The sequence below is a fragment of the Heterocephalus glaber genome, unplaced genomic scaffold (genome assembly GCF_053883595.1).
Source record: "Heterocephalus glaber isolate CG9 unplaced genomic scaffold, H.glaber_assembly_v1.0 deba00001472, whole genome shotgun sequence".
Lineage (NCBI taxonomy): Eukaryota > Metazoa > Chordata > Mammalia > Rodentia > Bathyergidae > Heterocephalus > Heterocephalus glaber.
In genome coordinates this window covers 39,021,395-39,039,520 of record NW_028258315.1, presented here as the reverse complement: position 1 = coordinate 39,039,520, position 18,126 = coordinate 39,021,395, and the positions used below count along the sequence as shown (strand labels likewise).

The window sequence follows — 18,126 nt, the reverse complement described above, 5'->3', positions numbered from 1 at the left end:
AAAATCTTATTTGTACAAATGTGGTAGAAATCAGAAATCATTAATGCAGCCATATCACTTTGCTCTGATGAAGACTAAGAAAGTTCTCTTCCAATGAAATTTCACTTCTGCCTGTATATTAGGTCAATGAGCAATTTGGAAGAGCAAATAACACAAAATTAATCCCAACTATTCCACATAACTTCACTCTAACTTTTTGCTGTAAAAAAGGAGTAATTTTTTAAAATTATAGATTTTCAGAGTACCTTTCTTGCATAAAATTAAAGGACTGCACTTCACTTCTTTCTTCTATTTTTTTTATATTTAGGTCTATAGAGCTACAGAAAGGAGTGATCCAGGCAATCAGGTAAGAGCTGGCTTCTTGTGCAGACTTGAAATGGACTGCTTGCAGAGTGCCTGCTAAAAAGGTAGTGGTGGTGGTTTGCGCCTGTGCTGTTGATATTCTCAGCTTCTTGCTTTTCACACTTCCTGGGACATAAGCATTTCTTTTGCTTCTCTTTGGAGTTTTCTCTTTCTGTTTACTGTTGAGTCTGATCCACTGTGGCTTTGGGTATATTACAGGAGAACCTGTGTCTGGGATACTGGCATTTCTGTATGACTGATTTCACATACCTAAATTATTATTGGATTTGGTTTATTGTATGGTGTTTTGTTTCCTCAAAATACTAGCTTCTTGTTATTTTGAATAGAGTATTAGAATATTCAGAAAACTAATTATCTAGGTATGCTTTTGAATATGGAAACTATCAATTGTGTATTAACTCCATCTTTCCTGAAATGGCAAAATGGCACAACAGGTCCACTAGGCCACATGTCACCCATTTACACTATTCAGCACAAGTCTGTGAAGAGATCATACTTGTTGTCTTTTTAGTGCCTTCAGGTATCAAAACAACATCCAAATTGAAAAGAATAACTAATTTGCTCTCTTAATGTAACACAAAGCCTTTCCTACTATATTACCTTGATATCAAGACATAGTGAAGATTTATGCACAGCCCATCTTTCAAGGCAGCCTGGAAGATATACAAAAACTAATCAAGCATTTTCAAGTCACTCTCACAGGAAGACTATTTGCACAACCTTTTTCTCCTTCTCTTAGATTGTTAAATATTGTTGCAATTGAATACAAGGGCCACAAACTCTAGAGCACTGTTACTGAAAATGATTCTTAGTAATAGCAATTTTGTTCATTAGAACTTTTAATTTGCTTTGCTTTTGTTGATTTTCATGGTTGTGTTTTTCATTTTTCAACACATTCCATTTTTCTGCTTCCTTTCAATGTTTTAATCCAATTACCAGCCCCATAAACAAGCGTTTGCCACATCTACAGTAGGTGCACTGAACTGTGAGGCAAAGTGATTTCTGATTACAGACAGGCTAATTTTCAAGGGACAAGAAGAACAACATGCACTGAACTGAAGAAAAGAATAATGGAAAAGACCTTGTTAGGTGACATATGGCACAGATTTAGAGCACAGATGGGAAAGAACAGAGATACTTAATCCTAAAATACATATGCATTACCTGGACAGTAGTTGTGATCTGGCTCATACGTGATTGGCTTGGTTATGAGAGGGAAAATATTTTGCACATTTTGTTGTTCAAGAGTGTTCATTAATATTAGGATTAGCCTCTCTAATTGAGAGAGTGACAAAAAAGCAATTTAGACTCTTTAAATCCCCACAATTTTGTTAACAAAGCCAAAGGCAAAAATCATTAAGAAAGAATATCTCCAGGATCTCTAGGTTTTTTTTTTTTCCTTCATTCTTTACTCCATCTCTTCCTAGAATGTCTACCATCATGGCTTCCTACTTGCACAAAAAAAATTTTTTTTCACAAACTTCCTGCCCCTTGAGGTAGGATTAATAATTTCTTGTTCCAGCCTTTACAAATTACCTCGGATTTATACTTTAGGGTGAAGGGAAAACACTTTCCATTGATGATGTAGGGTTTGGAGTGTTGTAATAGGAGCCAACAGATTAGCAAACATTATAGAAAATTATAGGACTTTCATAGATTTTCTAAAATCCTGGGGTCTCCCCAGATTAGTTTGCTCCTCCATTGACATAAAGACCCTAATTACCTAATTAGAGCCAGTGTCAAAGTAAAATGAGTTTGAAATTTAGCTGATACTGTTCTGTATTCTCTATTCTCTCCTGACATATGGGTGTGGGGTGTGGAAAGCCTTCCCCATTGGTAGAAGTTTTTTAGTAAAATAAAGTTTTAAAACTCAAAAATATCAGTGAAAGCTTTGTCAAATTAGGCCTACTTCCATCACAAAAATAGAGCATGCTATTTTGAATCTTCTAAATCTCAGAAGCTAGGTACATAGGCTGTAAAGTCTTTAGGAAAACCATCAAACATGTAATATTCTCAGCTCTAGGAGCTATTTCTATCCACTGAAGATTAAGATTTTTCACATAATGATGCATTCACTCTGGCCACAGTAAAGCCAAAAAGACAGGAGGCTAAGCACAGATGACCAAAGGCTAAGCACCAGAGACTAAATTAACAATTTGTTGGGAGTAATGATGAGCTTTAAAAAGTTGTCAGGACAAGGTAAATGCAGCATTGAAAAAGTGGGTAAACTCTTTACTTGCTATATGGATAGTGTGGTTTTGATGAGGCTGTAGGAATGGGGAAAGCACAGGTACATACATCAGCTCAGATTCTGGCCCTGCCATATTCTAGGAAGCCAAAGGAAACAAGACCAATCCCTGCCTGCTGGTGGTTTTATACAGTGGGATCTAACTCAGTAATGTAGCTTTACATATTTCCTTCAGTTTTTAGGCAAACATTAAATCATAAAATTTCTCCTAGTATGTAAGAGACATTTAACTGCCAAATGATGATAAAAATGTGTGATTTAAACACTGAAATCTAAAGCTTAATATCACTTTTATCATTTCATTTCATTATATCCTATAAAATACAGAGCTATAACTTACAATGATGATGACAACCACATATAATATATTCGGTAGATCCATTTTTAAATCTTATTAGAATGAATCTTAGATTATAAAGTCCACATACAACTAATACACAAGGCTTTTTTACTTTCATTTTGAAGCTTTTATATTGTGTTCAGCAGCTAAAATCTAAATACTGAGAAGATGTTTATGTGAGTCCCAACTTCATTTGAGGATGACACCCTAAGACCTCTATCAAGAAAAAAAAAAGGCAGTTTCTCCTCTGGTGTCTGGTGTGAGTTGAAATGAATGCAAAAGAGTCTGTTTCCTACATAACTCAAGAACACTTCTATAAGTACGATGAAGAGAATAACACATACAAGGCTATTAGTAAATAAAAAGTGACATTTAGATGGCAAGTAATCCAGTTTTCTTTTCCGTACGTCTCAAATTCACTGAAGAATGGTTTCAGAGTCCTTTTCCTTTACATGAGGAGTTAGAGGGATCAGGCCACTATGGAATGGTAATGGTAGGCCAGGATTAGGAACATCTGGGCTTTTTCAGCCCCACATGTCACAGTCATCAATACAATCCACAGCTAATTTTTCAGTACTCCACTGCAAGATACGACAGGAAATAATGGGGGATTCTTTGTGAAAATTCGAAAATGTCAGTATGCAGGCAGTACTGTGAGAAGAGGATTCTTTTGTTGCCAAATAGTGTTAGATTTTTTCAATGGGTTGATAAGATAAGAAGAGGGCTGCACTGTGCATGGCCCTTTGCTATTTGCAGATCGGCTGGAAAAAAGTTTATAGTTATCACCGCGGAAGTCTAGATCAGGTAGCTTTAACAGAAAAGTTAATTCTGAAAAACCTTTATTTTCTGTAGGCCAGATTTTTTTTTCTAGTTTTTTCACAATCTCTTGTTAACTCACCCATTCTTCAGTCAAGCAGGGCAGATTCTCCATCACTCTGGCTAAATCCATCACATTCTTTAAATCTGTTTCCTTCTGGATCAGAAAGTAACCTTTCATGCCTAAAATAGGCTCATACTGCTATTCCGGGAACGCTGGTCCAGTGCCTGTCCCTGTATGTGGGACTCTGAGCTCATCCTAATTTCATATTCATGACTAAACTTTGGATAATGGTTTTCCTACGTAAATTCCTGATCTCTGGTATTCATGTGCCCCCTCTTGTTTCAGAAACAGATAGCATCTATCTCTCCCCTGTTTGAGTTCTATACTCCTATACCCATGAAAATGCCTTACACTTAGACCCTGAAGCCCTTTTTCCTCTTCAGTATTTCACAGAAGAAATGCTTATAGAATGGCTGCACAGATACTGTAGATCTGAGTATTTTTTCAAATGGATGCCCATAGTCTCTGCCCGAAAGTCTGCCTTAGAAATAGTAAAGGTGAACTTTCCTCCACCTCAGATTTGCTACACTGAGCTCACTAGAGAGATGAATATGCTCTTTAAAAATTTATTTCCTTTGCATTTTCTCTTCTTATAAATGGGAACTTGGGATCTCATAAAACTGAATTAAAATTATCAAATACTATTGAACCAACCTAATGAAAATTTTAACCAAAAGTCATTGTAAATTAGGTATGTGATATACTGAGAATACAAGCCTTTGTAAAGGAGATATTGTTCTTATGTAAACTCATGAGTGGAGACTTTCTTGAATAAATTACTTCTTAATAACATCAGAGAGTCATTGGCTGGGTAAATATCTCCCTGGGGCACTCACTGAGATTCCTGAATTTAAATGTTCGATACAACTTCTATTTGTCACCTTTACTAATGAGTTTTTCTTTATGAAATCATTATTAGCATAAAAAAGTTAAATTTTGTATCTAATTTCTAGAATTAATGCTGTTTAAAAGACCTCAAGGGGTTGAAAGTTTTCTTGCTGGAATGCAACATTTACATAATTTCTATTGCCCCAACATTTACACTCCTCAACCCACTGTCAATTTGCTACCTGAAGCTGGAGAAAGAAAAATGATCAGAACAGCCCGAATGTCTGGGAATTTCTGCCAGGAGGAACAAAGGGCCTTCTCAAAGGGCCTGATAAAAAATCATTTCTTCTATTCTCATTTGTGATTGAAGCACAGAAAGACTTTACTGTAGGTCTTGCTGAGGCCCATATTCCCAGCAAGGACTACTGCTGCTGCTACTTTTATATTACTCAATGAACAAGCTTAGCACAATGGTTAAATGATTCCCTGAATTGTTAGAGTTTCAATCTGGAGTTTTTATTTTTATATTTAAGATTTTACTTGAATTCCTTTCATTTCAACATTGCAGCAAATGGTCTAAGTTCCCTCTTATCAAGGCAAGAACTACAGCTCCTACAAATTCAGCTTGGAGTTATTAATATAGTCCGCACTGCAGAGTCCTTGAAGGTAGGAGGTGAAATGTTTGTTTAGAAACCGACCTGGACAGCCTTTCCACATATGGAATGGGAAAGCAATGCCGTAACTTTTCATAGATGCCACTCCCATGGCCACTCAGAGAAAGTACCATTATTGTTCTCCGGTGTGGCCTACACTCTGCCTATGTGCCTCCTGTTTGCAGTTAACTAGACACTCAAGTTTACAGGTAACATCATCCCACAATGGACTAAGTGAAAAAGGTATCTGAAACATATCCAATATAGGATGTCTTCGGTGTAACACAGGACTTCAGTGCATTCACTGTGTCCATGGTACATTTATTATAAGATTTATAGCATTTTGCTCCCATAAAAATGATGAACCCATGACGATATAATTGGTTGTGTAAAAATGAATGGCAGGTTTTCTGAGTGCCATAATTTTTATCACCTTTATCCTACATAAGGTAAAAAGAGCATATTTTACAGTCATCACATGAAAATTTAAAACTAGCATTTAATATACTTCACACTACTGTGAAATTTTTTTTAACACATAGGCTTAAAGGTATTAACAAAAGTCATTCAAGGATAGTTTTATGCTAGTGAATTTACTCTTAAACAAACTTCAGAAAAAAACATTCAAATCATCATGGCAGAAAACAGATTTTACAAAGAACTGAAATTAGCAAATAACTGGACTCCATGCTCCACGCACATAGTGCTATATTACACTAAAGACTTTAAAAGAGAAGTGAAATCTGGTTCCACACTATGCTACAAATTCATTGAAATGCATATATGCTAACAAAATTCTATACCTACACAGAAGATTTTTCTACTGAATTTCATCAGGAAATAAAATACGAACTCCCTCAGAAAATATTTCCCAGGCCATTTCAGTCCCCATATATAGATTGGGAACATTCCAAGCACCAGTCAGATCTCCATGTATCAGAGAATGAAGTTAAAAGAGCGTCCATCTCTGGGGCACCTGAGCTCTAACAGACATGAACAGGTACTAAGAGCTGCAGTCTCCAGTCAATATTGCGCTTTCTCTTTGTAATTATTTTCCCAAGTCCTGAACTTACTCCCCTTCTTCACTGCCTTCCAAGACATCAGTGGTTTCCTCCTTGCCAGAGGAGTCTCTGGTCTCACTCCAAAAGTTCCCAGAACTTTATGTTTTCCCTCTTTTGACAAGTTCATTACATTGCCTAAGTTGCCAGTGATAGCCTCTGGAGCATGATGTGGCCCAGACTTGTCTAAAATTACTTTATGTTTGAGCCTTTACTTATACCAAATAAAAACGCTTTCCAGTCTAGCAATCTGTATGATTAAAATTATCTATGTATCTTAAAGTTACCCATACATGTGTATATGTAGTACCCTATATATAATGTACTAATTTTCCAAATAACAAAACTAAATAAAAATGCTTACCAGCTTCCATCAAGTACCCTATTAGTGCACACTGGTTGGCAACAGCACTGGTCTTGAAGACAGACCACTTGCATGCAGACTCCCAAATCATCCTTTTAAAGATGTGTCCTTAGAAAATTTATTTTTCTTTTGTTGCTTCAGTTGTCTTTTCAGATAATATTCCTATCTCATAGCACATATTTATAAATCAAATAATAAAATGTGTTTAAGACGATGGTATCATGAGTCACATATGCTATTATTTTGATACCCAATTTAGAATAAAGCAAAAGAAGTAGTTGTCCCCCTGGAAAAAGCGTCCCACCTGAGTTTGGGGAACATCAAGTATAAAGCATGGGCACAGATGGTAATACACAGCAAGGTGGGAGTGTTAGTAAGTCCTGACAATTACCAGTATGACATGGTCTGTTTTGGCTTTGTACAATACTTGCAAGGGCCTGAAGTATGGAGAATTGGTAATAAAGTCCCAAAACCCTTTTCAGTGACAAGCTGTCCATTGTAAATAGAAGAACCACAGAAAAGCCATTTCACTAAGAGGGCACTGGAGCATTGCTAGGGGCAAAGCATAGAAAGTAGAAGTCATTTGGAGACCACCTCTGTAGGCATCGATGAGGGTCTTAGTATGTTTGAGCTGCTATTAAAAAAAAATACTAGACTTCCCAGTATAAATCTAGCAACTTATAAACAACAGATACTTATTTCTTATAATCTTAGAGACTGAAAGACCAGGTTCAGAGTACCAATGTGGTGTGCGATCCAGTGGGGTGGCCTTGGCCAGTTTCCAGGTTGCCAATTCTAGTTGTTTCCTCACATGGTAAATAGGCACTAGCTAGCTTTCTGGAGTGCCATTAATCCTCTCATGAAAACAGAACCCTCAAGACCTAACCCACAAAGGCCCCACTTCCCAACACTACCTCCTGAGAGATTAAGTTTTAGCATACGAATGTTGAGGGCACACAAATATTCTGACCATTACAGTTGGCATGGTAACATCAAGTCCTGGTATGATGGCAGCCATTTCATTTCATAGATCCTGAAAACTTATCTAACAGGACAAGACAATAAATCTATAATATAATAATAAATGTATCTGAAAAATAGTTCCAGAACATGTCAAGCCGATGGAATTGATTAATTAGCTCAGAGTGGTAGAAGGTTCCACAAATCAGGCTATTCCTGTGACTTGATACACACTAAATGACTTCTTTTTGCTTTGCTCTGCATCTGGTTCTATGGCCTGTGGGTTGGACATGCCTGGCTTGCCTGGGTCATACCATGTGAAAAGGAATTATCTTGGACCACATATAAAATGTATAATACAGGGCTGGTGATTTAGCTCACTGATTTTGCCGCCTGCTGCACAAGTGCAAGGACCCGAGTTCGATCCCCGGTACCAAAAAAAATAAAATGTATAATACAACACATTGAACAAGTAACAATTTCCTTTTTAACAATTTTTATTATAACACAGGCATGTCCAACCTTCAGGCTACAGATTGGATATGTTTGATCTAGAACATCTAAATGATACCTACATTTTTCAAAATGGGGAAAGGATTAATAAGAAAGATAAAACATATGAAAGTGTTTGATGCAAAGAAAATGTTATCCATGGGGTAACTTTTTTGTTCATCTTAATTCTATCTACTTCAAAAAAGGAGAAACTGTTTTCTCAAAATTACATATCAATTTGTTTTAGAATAGCCCATCCAAACCATGGAGCAACCTTCTTCTCAATAAACCACAGGTCTGAGTGGGGCTCGTATCTAATCACAAACACATCTTGGGCTCAACTACTTCCTGGCTGACTGTTTTATTCTCTCTCACTCTTCAGAAAAGTCAGCAGTAAAGGACATCGCGTAGCACTCTCTGGTTTGTAATCATAAGCAAACAGCAAAAGATGGTGCAAAGGATCAGAGATGTAGCTCAGTGGTGCCACAGCCTGCCTCACAAGCTCGAGGTTCTGAGTTCGATCCCTGGTACCAAAATAAATAAGATGGTGCAAAAATTAAAGAGCAATTTTCACAAGCTAACAAGCCAGCAAAGTTTGTGGATAGTCAGTCTGCAGCAACATCCATGTGTTGTTTAATCATCACTCTTGATTATAAAACTCAGTAATAAATTCTGCCCTTGCAACAAGCCTACAGCGTGACTTTACTAAATATATATACTAGCAAATTCAGATACATGATAATATATACAATATAATGTATAATTATAATACCATATACTAGTAAGTTAGTGTATAGGTAATAATGGTAGTATATTATATAGTAGCCAATATTGTATATGTGTATATATGTAATTAGAAATATACATACCTTAATTTCCCCACCACAAAATGCCTTATTTTCTTCACAGAGATTTTTTTGATGAGCAAATATGCTACTAGATTTAAAAGAGCACTAGAAAATGTATTATCCTAATTATGCTGTACATTTATATATGCATATGTAGACACATCCATATCAAATTTACCAAAGAAAATAATACATATTTCCAAAGACAACATTTAAATTTAAATTACTTTCCCTCTGATCATAAAGCAACTATCCTAACAATGATTATGGAATCAGGATAATCAGTATAAATTGCTAGTTGCACAGACTAACTCAATGCTATCATAACAAATTCTCTTTGAACCTGCTGTGCCAGGCACTGTGGTAGAGATGAAGATACTGATGGTGAGCGATTCATATGCAGTCCTTGCACCTGTAGAGATGGAAACTCGGAAAGTTGATGCTATGGTTTGGATCAGAAACGTCCCCTAAAGGGCTCTTGTTTTCAGAGGTGGGGCTTTTGAAAGAAGATTATATAATGAGAGCTCTAATTTCATCAGTGGATTAATCCATTGATGAGATTATAGTTTGATGGGATTCTTGGAAGGCAATGGTAAGAGGAGGTGAGGCCTAGCTGAAGGGAATAAATCATGAGGCCATGATCTTGGTATCTGTCTCTGGCCCCAGCACCCATCTTTCTTGCTCTGCCTTTTCTTTTGCCCTCTCTGCTTCCTGGCTATCATGAGCTAAGCAATTCCTTCCACCACACTTTTCTACCAGTATTTTTCTGCCTCACGCTGGACCCAGAACTAATGAGCCAGATGAACACAGTCTGAAACTATGAGCCAAAATAAACTTTCCTCCTTTCAGTTGTTTGTGTTGGGTATTTTGTCCCAGTGATGCAAAGCTGACTAATAGAGTTACCAAACAATGGCACAAATTGATATATAATTGCAACTTGTCTCAGCCCTATAATGGATAAGAATAGAGAAAATAAGGAGGACACAGGACTCAATTATCAAGGTATTTCCTGGAGAAGTGACATTTGACATAGAATCTGTAAAGTGATCTTAGTTACTTAGACAGGAGGAATGAGAAGAGGGGAGAGGAGAGGGATGTGGAAGTGTCCTCCAGCAGAGGTCCCCTTATGCACCCAGCATTGGTGGAGGTGGCTGGCCACCCACAGAAGGATGTGTGTATTTGAGAAATTTGCAGACCAGTGAGCTGGGAGCTCCAGGGAAAAAGGTCAACAAGAAGGCTAGAATCTCCTGAGCCTAGCCAATCACCCTGAGGATTGTGTTCTTTTGGAACCCTGACAAACAACTTCTAGTTTTTGAATTGCAGTAATGAGCTTTGTCCTTCCTGAACGATGCCTCTGGTAATCTATTAGGAAAAACAGAATGGTATCCTCAAAAATAATTTCCAGATTTTACAACCTTTCTTTCACCTCCAATTTAGGGGAGACTGCTCTTACATACATAGAAACAGTAAAGGCATAAATATTTAACTGCTGACATTTCTCTAACTGTGGAAAGGACCCATACCTGAAGTTGAGAATATCACCACCTCTACATATCTGAGATCCTCAGACCAAAGGTTTATTTCGTTGGCTTCAGGCTTTGTCCCTATCAAAATGCTAAGAGCACTCTAAGAAGTAGCACATAGGTGTATCTGTCTATCATACCTCAGTATCAATTAATCACTGAATATTCTCATGGGAAGAGGCTTTATTCAGGAACAGACAAAATAAGAGACTAAACATATGAAGTTTGATCAGGTGAAATGAGACATGCCATCCAGAAGGGAAAGGGAGGAGAGAAGGCCCACAAGCAACCCAGTGATGCTACAATTTATTCTAGCCACTATTTTGTATGGGAAATGTGTGTGTAAATCTCCAAAATACCAAATTCAAGGCTTTATTATTCCATTTGCTATACCTCAACTCAAGGATTCAATCTTAATGTCTTTCTTTGTCCCACTAATAAATACTAACTATAATACCTAAACTTAGGTTTATCAGCAGCACTCAGGTCTAGCAACTCAGAGAAGCTCAAAGTGGTATTTGCATTTCTTTTGGAATAAAAAGGCCAGGCGCCAGGATTGAAGGCCAAGCCAGAAACAGTGCAGGCAGGCTGCAGAGGGTGTGGGAGTGTGTTCACCGAGGGTGCCTTCCATAAGCAGAGGGAAAACCTTCCCAACCTGCTCAGAAGGATTAGACAGATGAAACCCAAACACAGAAAAAGATGCAAATATCCCCCTAGGAACTGGGACAAGTATGAGCCTCGGCTCCAAATGTCAATTACTGGAAATCTCCCGAGCCTGGTTAAAAATAGATATGCAGGTTTCTTTGTTCACATGTCAGGTAGGGTCATCCCATCAAATCAGATTCCCATCACTCTCTTATCACCCAAGAGCTGAGTTGTCAACCATTTGCAACTGTAAATTTTGGTTACAGTGCTGTCACAGCCTCCAAATTAGCATGCACCCTTTCAATTATTTCCTAATACCATGGTCTCCAGGTCTCCACAAGATGTGCACAGTGTAGGAATGCACATAAACATTACATGTATACACATTATGTAATGTGTCTTTTTTCTCCAAAATAGCCTCTGTGTTTGTGGAGGTGGGGCAGGGGAGAAAAAGGGGAAAGAGGAAAGTATTGATTCAGGAGCTGGGCAGGGAGCAGTCACAAGTTGCCAGCAGGCAAGTTTGGCCAACCATAAGGTAGTACAGATGGGGACAAAGAAAGCTATATCCCATTTTGCCATTTCTATTGCCACCTCACTTAGAGACCTTTAGAAAGTCCCTCATGCTGTTAGATGAATCCCTAGCTACCCACCTTTGCCCAAGAAATACTGTACAAATGAATTAGATTTAGTCTGAATGACTCATAAATTTCTCTGGCTAAAAGTGCTTAAATTTGCAGTCAACTCCAAATTAGACTTGGTAATTGAAGGAGCTGCGGTACAGATATTCCCAAATAACAGACAATCTAAAAGTCATTTTGATTTGATTCTGGTATGCGATGTATGATTTTTGAGGGGAGCAGTGGATTTGTTTCCCTAATTTGTTTTAGCTTAAGCCAGTATTAAACTTGTATTCTATTCCACGAGCCCTGGCTGGATTGACACAAAAATAGACAGAATAGGAAGGAGAGGCCTAAAAGGTAAATGCTGCCACCAAAACTGAGGGGGAAGAGGAAATAGCCGCCAAATGAACAGTTGGCAAATTTTCAATAAATCTAAATTTAATATTAGAGAGTGGCAGAAGTAAATGCTTAACACGTTACTTCTTACCAGAAATTTCCTTTTCACTTGTTCCACCCCTTTATGCCTCTTTCCCCAAGAGCCTTCGCTTCTCAATCTAGCTTTCAGCTGCCCCACCCTGGCCCAAATGAATCGCTACAGTTGTGCCAATGTTTGGGACATCTTAACCAAGCTAGTTATATTTCCAGCAGTTCCTTCCACAAATAAGATTATTCTAAGAATTATCCTTCCCTCTAAAAACTATTTCAGATCCATTTTTGGTTACAAACCGAATTTCATTAGAACCCAGCTGTACTCAGAGGTATACTCAGGTATACCTCTCCTTAAAGCTCCTCTGGAGCTTTCTTAATGTAAATCACCTTCCTCCAAATAGGCACAAAGTCAAAGTTCTTGTAAAACCAACTCTGTTCAAAATCACTTACAGGGTTTATGCCCAAAAGGCCAGCCTTTTCTTCGCAGTAGTTCTCGGTAATTCTACCATCTCCTGCAGACCCTAGCCTGATCTCTTCAAACCCTGCAGATGTGAAGAAGCAATGAGTTCTGACTCCTCAGTCCTTGACATGCAGATTCTAAAGAATAACAACTAGTCATTTTACAGTTCTTACTGTTTGCTGAGAATTCTTCTAAGCACTTCATATACATGAACTCATTTAATTGCAACCCTATAGAGAGATGCTTTTATTCTCTGCTTTTTCCAAAGGAAGAAATCTAAGTAAGGAAACCTTAAGTAAATGTCAGAATATCACATAGCTAGTCAGTGTGGAGTGAGAATTCAGACCCAGGGCCCCTGCTGCCCTCTTCAACTCCCACTAAGTGGTGCTGACCCGAAGTAACCAACAGAGAGACTGCCCTTCTGCTCTACCCCATCATCCAGACATACCCTCACCATCATGGCTTTCCTACTAATACAGAATAGAACACTAAAAATTCACCACAAAAATCATAGCTTTCCAATTATCCATTGTCTCCCAGTGGCTCTCAATCATCAATTAAAGCAGAAGGTCTGGAGATGGGGAATATTTTAAATAGCTCCCCAGGTGGTTCTATTGTACAGCCAGGGCTGGAGACCATTTATCAACCTTAATAGAAGGCAGAGGAGTGGAAGATAATATAAAGTGATGGGTAAGAAAAATCTAGGAGCATTAATTTCTAAATCTCAGCATTACCCTGGCCCTGAGTCTCATTCAGCATACCAAAATCTATAGCCCTTTCTCAAACAAAGGAGAATTGTATATAAGTAAGTTGGCCTCCCTATTTCTTGAAAAAAGAATCATAAAATGCTATTCAATATACAAACATAGTAGACTAGGAGATTAGTTAAAAGAATATACACCAGATCTCTTCTGCCTTGAGAGATCCATACTTGCAAAAAAATTTATAATAATGCTAAATAGCATTTGTAAAGTGGATTAAAATCTCCTTTTGCCTGTTCCTCACTTTGTATTTACAGTAGAACTTCTATCGTTCTCGCTTCAGTACTCTGTAAGCCAGATAATTATTTGAAACCCCTGCAGTCCCAATGCCATCTCTGAGCAAAGATTTAATGTCTGAGTCCTAGAGTGAGATTTCTGATTACCAAGACTTCATTATCTTTATGAAACAAGCCACAATACATTTCCTGACATACAGGAAAGTTTTATCATAGACTGTTAAGTCTGAGCCACCATTGTCAAAATAAATGGAGAAAGCATATTGTGTGATTTACTTTCCTTGATTTTTTTTCTGTCTGTTTGCATACCCACTCATCTGCAAAATTTGGTAATTCACAATGGGGCTCTCTGTCATTAGTCTGAATTAGGAAGTTCCTACTGTATTTTAGAAATCAAATTGAAGTCCTCAGGAGGTTGAAATGCTTGAAATTATCTAAATGCTTTTCATTATTGTAGCTCAGATTTTTATTAAACATGTCATTACTTTTCAGAAATAATGAAAAATAATATAATAATTAATAATCAAACATACATCAAGGGGTACTTCATTTCCAACTACAGAATTAAAAGGCTGATGATCAGCATCTGTGGAAGTGGAATACAGACTCCAGTTTCTCTAGGCTCTCTGGTTGGACAGTTCAGGCTTAGTGACCTCCCAAAAGGCACTCTGCTTTCTCCTTCCTCTTGCCTGTCTATGTTTCTCTTGTACATTGTGTTTATTGGGTCCTAGCACATACTTCCATAACTTATAGAAGTTTAATTATATTCATAGCTTATAATGGCAAGAGAACGCCAACATTCCCATTAAAAGGCCCACCTACTCTATATCCAGATTAGCCATGCAGGATACAAAGAACCTTACATAAGAATTTTTTCTCTGTCTTTTCCTTTCCTTTCCATCTGACCCAATTCTCTCTGGATTCTTCCACAAATAAACATAGAATCACAAAATAAATGTGTGAAGCTCTCAAACTGTGAACATGTGAGTCCTATTTTCTTCTCTTTTCTCCTATGGCTCAGAAGTTTGCTCCTTCTCTATGTAAAGGTGCAAAGCTTAGGGTCAGCCTTTTCCTTAGGAATGGGGTAACTCACTGAAGCATTTGCATCTCAGACACTGAATATCCTACTATGGCATGAGAAGGCTTATTGAACTTCAAGGAGAGGGAGGGAAGAGTAGAAGAGAAAGATGAAGTAACCTCACCTAAAATTACACTCAAAAAACTAAAGCGGAGGCTAAAATGTCCCACTTAGTCACTTGGCATTTAGGGGATCAGAAGAATATGACGAATTTGGGCTCATATCTTCCCCCACAGGTTCTCAGACTTCCCCCATCTCTCTCCTTCTGAAATCAGAATGGAGCTGATTCTTTAACCCATTTATAATTGGATGAACATACATCCCACTTTATCTATAAGAAATGGGATGATCCTAAATGTATAGATGACTATTTACTTTAGATGCCCACACATTCCAGTTTGTCCTGCACCATTCTGAGTTACACTGCTGTACCAATATAATTATGCAGGTCATTCCTTGTCACTGTTAAAAATGCAGAGATGACTAGATGGTCACAGATGGTCACCCTACTCAGAGTGTCTAATGGTCCACACTGGTCTGCCATCACTCATTCATACTAGACTCTACATTCCGGTGAAACTAACATACTTTTAACACTTTCAAATTTTCTTCAGTACGCCATTTAGACAAATGTTTTCTCAGCCTGGAACAGTCCTCTCCCTTGGCTATTTCAGCCTCATCTTTCAATTTTCTGAGCATATGAAACTTCTTTCAGGAAACCCAGCCAGGGCTGGAGTTCCTTCTATCTATACTTTTCCCAATGGTACTTGATATATCACGTTGTTTTGGACCTCCATGTGGACCACATGTTCCATAAAAACAGGAAATAGTTTTGACTGTTCATCCTTATTCCTGGTACCTAGCACTGCACTTGGCACGAAGTGCCACTAAATGAATTTTTGTTTAATGAAGGAGTGGACGAATGAATAAGTGAATAGTAATTAAGCAAAGTTTGCATTCTTCCTGCTCCCTATTCAAACCACTACTTCTGGCCTGACTGTTCCTCCATCCCTGAAATTTCCACCAGAATCCTCTCTAAACTCAGAAGGTCTTCTCAGTGAAGAAAGGCCCCTGACCTTCAGAACGCTCAAGGGTTGGAAGGAAGAGTGTGAAGAAATAGAAAGGATCTTCCAAAAAGAAGAATGTGGAAGAATTCAGAGGACCTAATCATGTAAAATGGACAGCAAGACCCCAAGTTTTCAAAAGCCAAGTATGTGTAGCAAATAGAAATAATGACATTGATGGAAAGGAAAGGAAAAGGAAAAAAAAGAAATCATTTCATGGAATTAGGGCATCAAGCGGAATCAATGACATCTGCACTGATTAGATATATAAGAAAACCAACCAAAGGAGAAATCACATATTAAGAACTTGGATTGACTGTGTGAATATAACACATATTGCATTCATTTTCATAAATTCCTTACCAATTTTGCCTAAACTGGTACAATACTTATTATCACAAAATACAAGTTAGTATTTATGTATGTTGTTAGACTTGTGTTAGAATGGCAAATACAATGCTTACACTTTTTTCTTCAATAATCTGTGTATTTAGCTTGGTCAACTCTCACAAATTGAAAAATCTAAGGAAAACTCTATAATTGAATCTGCCTATGTTGAATTTTGCAATTCCCCTTTGGGAACATGGGCTTGATCATTAGGAACTTAAATATATGCAGACAAAAAAGGGAGTAGGTATGATTTTGGAGTGGTTTTTTTTGCCTTAGTTACTCTCTCCAGTATATATTATTAATGCAAGTTAAAATGGAACTACTTCCGAGAAGTGTAATATTGTAACACTTATTGGCAGCTGGTGTCTTCATGTTATGAAGATGTTCAGTGCTGATTTGAGGAAGAGATCTCATTAAAGCCCTGAGAATTTGAGGCAGGGTGCAAAATCGAAGGCATAAAATAAGGAATATCAATGATAAATAAATTTTGGTGTTGCATAATATTTCAGAGCACTAGCCCTGTCCATAAGTTGAGAAACACTAGATATTAACTGGATGTTTATATTTTATAATGAACATATATCTTATATAAATATGCAAATAGAATCTCAGAACCAGAAGATACTGCAAAGTCCCACTATCTTGCTTTACAGATGAGGAAATTAAGATCCATGAAGGTGAATGGGTTGCCAGTAGCTCATTAGATTATCATGGTGCTGAGGAACACTGATACTCTTTCTAGTCAAACTAAGTAAGTTATATAAGGGTTGGTGTCTTGGAACACAAGACACTGGTATTAAATGGCCCTGAAGAAGTAAAAGCAAACAAATGAAATTTCAGAATACAAAAGTAATACAAAGGAAGAGAGTATTATAGGGCTTCATGATAAGAAAATACTATAGATAAGTCCATTTTGGAGCTATTTCTGTTGTTTAATTTTTATTTATTACTTTTCATTGTAGAATCTTGCCCTGAAGTCAGATGTAAATTGTATTATTGAATCAAGAATAAAGTTCTACATATATAATTGAGATAATAGGCTAGGAATTATTGAAAATGATATTTGTTAAATTATAATCCTATTAGTATATTATTATTCACTTTAATATTTCTGTTATGGTTTAGATCTAAAGCATCTCCCCAAAACCTCATGTGCTCAAAGTGGAGCTTTTGGGAAGTGATTGAATCATGAGGCACTATACTTATTAGTGGATTAATCCACTGATGAGTTCACAACTGAGTGTGCCGGTAGGAGTTGGGACCTGCCCAGAAGAGGTGGGTAAATTAGGAGTTACCTGAAAGGTTTTATTCTTATCTCTAGCTCCTCTGTTTTCTCTCTATTTCCCTTTGTGCTTGCTGAGTGCTATAGGATGAGCAGTTTTCCTCCACCATCTTCTTCTGCCATACCATTTCTGCCTTGGAGCCAGCCAACCATGGACTAAACCCTCTAAAATCATAATAAATCTCTCCAAAATAAATCTCTCCTTCTTTAATTTCCAGGTGCTGGGTATTTTGTTCCAGTGATGGGAAATGATTAATATGCCTTCCAAACATACCACACACACACACACACACACACACACACACACACGTGCACACGTGGTAAATTTTCTAAAAAATGAAGCCATCATTATATAAATTCTATAAAAGCAAAGGATATTTCTGGCCTGTGGTCTTTAAGCTGTCTGCATTGCAAGGTGTTACATATGCAATATATGCTTAATAAATACTCATATATGGAAAGGATGATGATGATAACAACTTTTGCCAAATGCCAATTACAGGACATCCAGTCAAAGCTTCATGGGTCAATACATCAGCAGAAAGGAAGCAGCAAATAGAATTAAAATAATGTATCTGTTTGTTCATTGTTAATGGCTGCTATG

The 18,126-nt window shown here is 37.4% G+C and overlaps 1 protein-coding gene across 5 annotated transcripts in view; it reads left to right on the top strand.

Annotated features, from left to right (window-relative positions):
• The window catches only part of Celf2 (CUGBP Elav-like family member 2), an 830,356-nt gene that overhangs the window by 207,860 nt on the left and 604,370 nt on the right, over window positions 1-18,126 (top strand). For all 5 annotated transcript variants that reach the window (XM_087181290.1, XM_087181288.1, XM_087181297.1 and 2 more), the window contains exon 2: window positions 308-346. The gene's annotated coding sequence lies outside the window, so the exon portion shown is untranslated. The remainder of the gene's footprint in view (window positions 1-307; window positions 347-18,126) is intronic.